A 7,354-nucleotide genomic window follows, 5' to 3' on the forward strand; every position below is an offset into this window, starting at 1 on the left:
GTGCCAGGCACTCAATACAGTGCTGGGGGAAGATACGAGTCAATCAGGTTGGACACTGTCCACGTCAGTCCCCCTTTTAGACTGTGAGCCCACTGTTGGGTAGGGACTGTCTCTATATGTTGCCAATTTGTACTTCCCAAGCGCTTAGTACAGTGCTCTGCACATAGTAAGTGCTCAATAAATATGATTGATGATTCTAGGGCTCTCAGTCTTCATCCCCATTTTACAGATGAGGTAACCGAGGCACAGAGAAGTTAAGTGCCTTGCCCAAGGTCACGCACCAGACAGGTCGCGGAGCCGGGATTAGAGAGAAGCAGCGTGGTTTAGTGGAAAGGGTGTGGGTTTGAGTCAGAGAACATGACGTCTACTCCCGGCTCTGCCACTTGTCTGATGTGTGACCTTGGGCAAGTCACGTCACTTCTCTGGGCCTCAGTTACCTCATCTGTAAAATGGGAATTAAGCCTGTGAGCCCCACGTGGGACAACCTGATTATCTTGTATCTACCCCAGTGCTTAGAACAGTGCTTGGCACATAGTAAGCGCTTAACAAATACCATTATTATTATTATTATTACCCTGACAGACCATTGCTCTCCCCATCTCCCTTCTGTAATCACATCTCCTCCTGGAGGCCTTCCCTAATTGATTTCTCATCTCCCCCCTCATATCCCCCTCCGGATATTTTGACATTTCCCCATCCTGGAGACACTTAAGTATTCACAACCCCCATAATACCGATGTATCTATGTTACATGCCCTATTACTTAGAACATTAATGCATTTATATCCCCCCATTTCCTTCGTCCTCCTATTTGTAATTTATTTTAGTGTCTGCCTCCCTTGCCAGATTGTCAACTTCTTCAGGGCAGGTCCTCTACCTCTGTTGTACTCGGCTAAGTGTGCAGTGCAGTGCTCTGCGCAAAGCTGGCGCTTAGTAAACACTACTGATTGATAGACTCCTACCTTCTATTCCCCGACAACCCAAGCCCCCCGTGAGCACTGAGCAGATCAAAACAGCAAGCGGATGTACTTACTGCTTCCTCCTACGAGTCTCTTTTTTGAATATTTGTTGAGCACTTAGTATATACCAGGCGTTGTACTAAGCACTGGGGTAGATACAAGCTAATCAGGTTGGACACAGTCCCATTCCCACAAGGAGCTGATGGTCTTAATCTCCATTTTACAGGTGAGTTCACTGAGGCTCAGAGACGTGAAGTGACTTCATTCATTCATTCAATCGTATTTATTGAGCGCTGGCTGTGTAAGCACTGTACTAACCGCTTGGGAAGTACAAGCTGGCAACATATAAAGACGGTCCCTACCCCAAAACGGGCTCATGGTCTAGAAGGGGGAGACAGACAACGAAACAAAACATGTAGATAGGCGTCAAAGTCGTCAGAATTGTCCCAGGTCCCACGACAGACAAGTGGCGGAGCCGGGATTAGAACCCGGGTCCTTCTAGCTCCCAGGCCCAGGATCTATCCACTGGGCCTCAATGCTTTTCTTCCTGGAATAAGTTAGTTCTGAGGAAACAGGGGGTCAGGGGAGGATATATTGGGGATGGAAATAACAATCCTCGCTCCCTCCCTCCTGACCTGCTTCCTCTTCTAGCTCTGAAAATCTTGGCTCCTCCTTTCCAGCCATTCCAACCCCTGAGGGAAAAAAAATCAAACTCAATCAATCAAACAAATCAAACAAAACTGGCATTTTGTAATCCTGCTCTGATAAAACTCCCCACTGGCCACTTAGCCTCCATCTCCCCACCATCTGAAAGAAGACAAATCAAGCGTTTGAACTTTCTCCAGAATTCCCCACCGCTAATCGTACTCCCACTGCCAGCTTGGTCTCTTGTGCCCTTTCCAAAAAATCCAGGTGTCCAACCTCCCCCAGAGGTGATGGGAAGGGGAGGAAGGGAAAGAGCTCCGGCCTGGGAGTCGGAGGACCTGGGTTCTAATCCCGGCTCCGTCACCTGCCTGCTGGGTGACCCTGGGCAAGTTGCTTCACTTCTCTGTGCCTCAGTCCCCTCATCTGCAGAATGGGGATTCAATACCGGCTCTCTCTCCTGCTTAAACTGTGAGGCCCATGTAGGATCTGTTGATCTCGTATCTACCCCGTAGTACAAATAGTAAGCACTTAACAAATACCACAGTTATTGACCCAGAATAAACACTAAGCAAACATTATTATTATTATGTGCCAGAGCTGCAGAAGGTGAGCGTTATCGGGTAGGGATTATCTCTATCGGTTGCCGAATTGTACTTTCCAAGCGCGTAGTACAGTGCTCCGTACACAGTAAGTGCTCAATAAATACGATTGAATGAATGAATGAATCACTAGGAAACGCGGCCACAAGTCCGGTTGGACTGTGGCTTCAGCTCAGGGTGTGTTTTACTGGAATGATCCAGATCTGACAGGTACACGATAGTTTGGAGGCACTCAAGCGCTTAGTACAGTGCTCTGCACATTGTAAGCACTCAGTAAATACGATTGAATGAATGAAAAGTGCAGTGCATGATGGATATTCATTCATTCAATCGTATTTATTGAGCACTTGCTGTGTGCAGAGCACTGTACTAAGTGCTTGGGAAGTCCAAGTCGGCAACATATAGAGACGGTCCCTACCCAAGGACGGGCTCACGGTCTAGAAATAATAATGGTACTTGTTAAATGCTTACTATACTAAGCACTGGGGTGGATGCAAGCAAATCGAGTTGCATACGGTCCCCATATAGAGATGGTCCCTGCCCAACAGCGGGCTCACAGTCTAGAAATAATAATGGTACTTGTTAAATGCTTACTATACTAAGCGCTGGGGTGGACGCAAAGCAAATCGAGTTAAATACGGTCCCTGTCCTGGGTTGGGCTCACAGTCTAAATCCCCATTTTACAGATGAGAAGCAGCGTGGCTCAGTGGAAAGAGCCCGGGCTTTGGAGTCAGAGGTCGTGGGTTCAAATCCCGGCTCTGCCAATTGTCAGCTGGGTGACTTTGGGCAAGTCACTTAACTTCTCTGTGCCTCAGTTACCTCATCTGTAAAAGGGGGATGAAGACTGTGAGCCCCCCGTGGGACAACCTGATCACCTTGTAACCTCCCAGCGCTTAGAACAGTGCTTTGCACATAGTAAGTGCTTAATAAATGCTATTATTATTATTATGAGGTACCTGAGGCCCAGGGAAGTGAAGTGATTTGCCCAAGGTCACAAAGCAGGCAAGTGGTGGAGCCGGGATTAGAACCCATGACCTTCTGACTCCTAAGCCAGGGCGCTACCCACTAGGCCACGCTGCTCCTTCCTTGGCCCTTACGGGCACTGCTTAAGACACATCCCGTGCCTCAAAAAGAGAAGCAGCGTGGTCGACCGCCAACAGCCCGGGCCTGAGACTCAGAGGACCTGGGTTCTAATTCCGGCTCTACCACTTGTCTGCCCTGTGACCTTGTCGCTTAACTGCTCTGTACCTCCGTTACCTCAACTATAAAATGGAAATTAAGACCGTCTTAAGACTGTGGGCTCCGTGTAGGACATGGATTGTGTCCAAACAGATTAGCTTGGATCTACCCAGCGCTTAGCACAGGGCCTGGCCCATAGTAAGCGCTTAACAAACACCGTTAAAAACGTACGTCGGTGGAAAGTGGCCGCTATCTTTAATGCGGGTGACCCCGTGGATGTTCCGTGAGGAACAAGAGCCGCTAAATTTATTGATTTTATTTTATTTTACTTGTACATATCTATTCTGTTTATTTTATTTTGTTAATATGTTTTGTTTTGTTCTCTGTCTCCCCCCTCTAGACTGTGAGCCCACTGTTGGGTAGGGACCGTCTCTAGATGTTGCCAACTTGTACTTCCCAAACGCTTAGTACAGTGCTCTGCACACAGTAAGCGCTCAATAAATACGATTGATTGATTGATTATTCCCCAAACCACTACGGTCTATAAAGTCTACAGTCTTACCTATACACTTCCACTACTTTTCCGTACATTTGCTCTCTGCAGTCTCACCCCGACCGCAACCCCTGATAATAATAATAATACTACTGGCATTTGTTAAGCGCTTACTATGTGCAAAGTACTGTTCTGCTCCCTCTGCACACAGTAAGCGCTCAATAAATATGATTGATTGACTGATTGATTTCCCAGAGATGGAGAAGGGGTTGGGAGCCCAGGAAGGCCTGGCCTTAGAGGTGAGAGGTAGTGTGGCATGCATTTATTTGTTTTGATGTGTATATATCTATAATTCTATTTATTTATATTGAAGTCTGTTTACTTGCTTTGATGTCTGTCTCCACCCTTCCAGACTGTAAGCCCGGTGTGGGCAGGGATCTCTCTTCATTGCTGAATTGTACATTCCGAGCGCTTAGTACAGTGGTCTGCACCCAGTAAGCGCTCAATAAATATGAATGAATGAGTTGGGGAAAAGCTCCCCGGGCAAAGCTGATGGTCCTGGAGGGAGGGTTCCTCACTTACAGAAAGCAGCTGGGGGGGCTCCAAGGGTCTTCAGGTCAGGAGGTAGGTCATCCCAGTTTCCTTGTCCTTTAGTGGTCCGCCGTTGGTCCAGTGATCCAGCCCCAAGCCCTTCGTCTGGTGGCGGGGAGCAACTGGCTTTCTCCCTGGACTTCAGATGGAGACGCGGGCAACGGGCTCCGCTGGGGCTTGTCCACAGGAAACCAGCTGGAAGAGGGGAGAAACGGGAAGGGGATCACTTTTCTGCGAAAAGGTGCTCGCCATCCGGTCTCAGAGAGTCGCCCGGGTCTCCCCCCGTGGTCCCGTAGCTCCTTCGCCCAGTCCTCCCCAACCCCAATCAATCAATCAATCAATCAATCGTATTTATTGAGCGCTTACTGTGTGCAGAGCACTGGACTAAGCGCTTGGGAAGTACAAGTTGGCCACATATAGAGACAGTCCCTACGCAACAGTGGGTTCACAGTCTAAAAGGGGGAGACAGAGAACAAAACCAAACAACTAACAAAATAAAATAAATAGAATAGATATGCACAAGCAAAATAAATAAATAAATAAATAGAGTAATAAATATGTACAAACATATATACATATATACAGGTGCATATACATACATACATATATACATATATGTATATATGCATATACACACATATATGTATATATGCATATACATACACATATATGTATATATGCATATACATACACACATATACATATATGTATATACATATATACACATATATACACACATATATATATGTATATATGTGTATATATATGTATATATACACATATATACAACCCCAGCCTTCCTGCCCTTCTCTTCAGCCACCCCCGCTTCCCTTTTCCCCTCCATTCCAGTCATTCCTTTGAACGTTGGCCCCCGCCTCGTGCTTGACTCCAAGATGGGAAGGAGATCGCCCGTAGAGGTAAAATGCCACCTTGTCATTTTGCCTGTGGGGGTGAAAAGGACCGTGGATTTTAGGGAGGATGAGGATGGGGAAGGAGCAGACTTTTATGCCCTTACAGGCCATAAAGTTGTCATTCTGAGGTCTTTTCTGTCCCGACCGGGAACACTCAGCTCTCGTCAGAGGCCTGGGAAGAGCAAGCCTGGGAATCCTGCTCAAGAGGTGGTGGGGAATATTGCCCCCTTAGCCTCTGGGAAGAGGGTACCTACGGTGGGGAGGGATGCTCTGCGACAGCAGCCTGGGTGAAAGGAAGCCAGGAAGCAGACGAAGGAGGTGGTGGAGGACGTTTGTTGGCGGGGGGGAGGGTGTAGCACCAATAATGGGTCAGGAAGAGGTGGGCAGTTTAGGGAGCAGAACAGTGCTTCGCACATAGTAAGCGCTTAACAAATGCCAGTATTATTATTATTATTATTATTATTAATCAGGGGCTGCGGTCGGGGTGAGACTGCAGAGAGCAAATGTACGGAAAAGTAGTGGAAGTGTATAGGTAAGACTGTAGACTTTATAGACCGTAGTGGTTTGGGGAATAATCAATCAATCAATCGTATTTATTGAGCGCTTACTGTGTGCAGAGCACTGTACTAAGCGCTTGGGAAGGACAAGCTGGCAACATATAGAGACGGTCCCTACCCAACAGCGGGCTCACAGTCTAGAAGGGGGAGACAGAGGACAAAGACTGTGTGCCCCAGGTGGGACGGGAACTGTGTCCGACCTGATTAAAACGTACCTATCCCAGTGCTTAGAACAGTGTTTGGCTCATAGTAAACGCTTAACAAACACCACAAGTATTGTGATAGACTGTCAGCTCTTTGCCGGTAGGCACTGCATCTATCAATTCTTTCCCAAGCGCTTAGTCCAGTGCTGTACGCCAAATACGGCCGATTATTTTCACAGTATGTGCTCAATAACTTGTACTGCCCATGCGCTTAGTCCAGTGCTCTGCACACAGTAAGCGCTCAATAAATACGATTGAATGAATGAATGAATGAATGAATACCACTGATTGATTGCACTTGGATTTGCACCCTTTATTCACCCCTCCCTCAGCCCCACTGCACTTATGTGCCTATTCATCATTTACTTATTAATATTAACGTCTTTCTCCCCCTCAGACTGTAAGCTCGTTGTGGGCAGGGAATGTGTCTACCAACTCCATAATAATAATAATAATAATGATGATGGAATTTATTTAGCACTTACTATGTGCAAAGCACTGTGCTAAGCACTGGGGAGGTTATAAGGTGATCAGGTTGTCCCACGGGGGGCTCACAGTCAATCCCCATTTTACAGCTGAGGTAACTGAGGCCCAGAGAAGTTGTGACTTGCCCAAAGTCACACAGCTGGCAATTGGTGGCACTCTCCTAAGTGCTTAGTACAGTGCTTCGCACAAAGTAATAAATACGAGTGATCTATTGAGGAGGATGGGCACGTAGTCCTCATTCCCTCTCCTTCAGCACGGGCTTTGGAGTCAGAGGTCATGGGTTTGTATCCCAGCTCCGCCACATGTCTGCTGTGTGACCTTGGGCAAGTCACTTAACTTCTCGGATCCTCAGTTACCTCATCTGGAAAATGGGGAAGCCTGTGAGCCCCACGTGGGACAACCTGCTCACCTTGTATTCCCCCCAGCGCTTAGAACAGTGCTTTGCACACAGTAAGCGCTTACCAAATGCCATTATTACTATTATACACCGCATTTTCATGGCAGCAAGGTGAGGGTGACAGGGCGTTGAGAAAAGGGGAATCGTTGGGATGGAATAAAAACAGGAGTGAGGGTCGTGTTTGGCCTCCACTTCTTGAGTGGGCAATAACCCCCCAGTTCTTCGGGGGGGGGCATTAACCCCCCAATTCTTGGTGGGCCTGCTCCTTATATACAAAAGAAACAAAGAACTTAAGATTCAGAAGGAGGCACTGAAAAAACTCATCCCATCAGAT

The sequence above is a fragment of the Tachyglossus aculeatus genome, chromosome 10, assembly GCF_015852505.1.
Source record: "Tachyglossus aculeatus isolate mTacAcu1 chromosome 10, mTacAcu1.pri, whole genome shotgun sequence".
NCBI classification, from domain to species: Eukaryota; Metazoa; Chordata; class Mammalia; order Monotremata; family Tachyglossidae; genus Tachyglossus; species Tachyglossus aculeatus.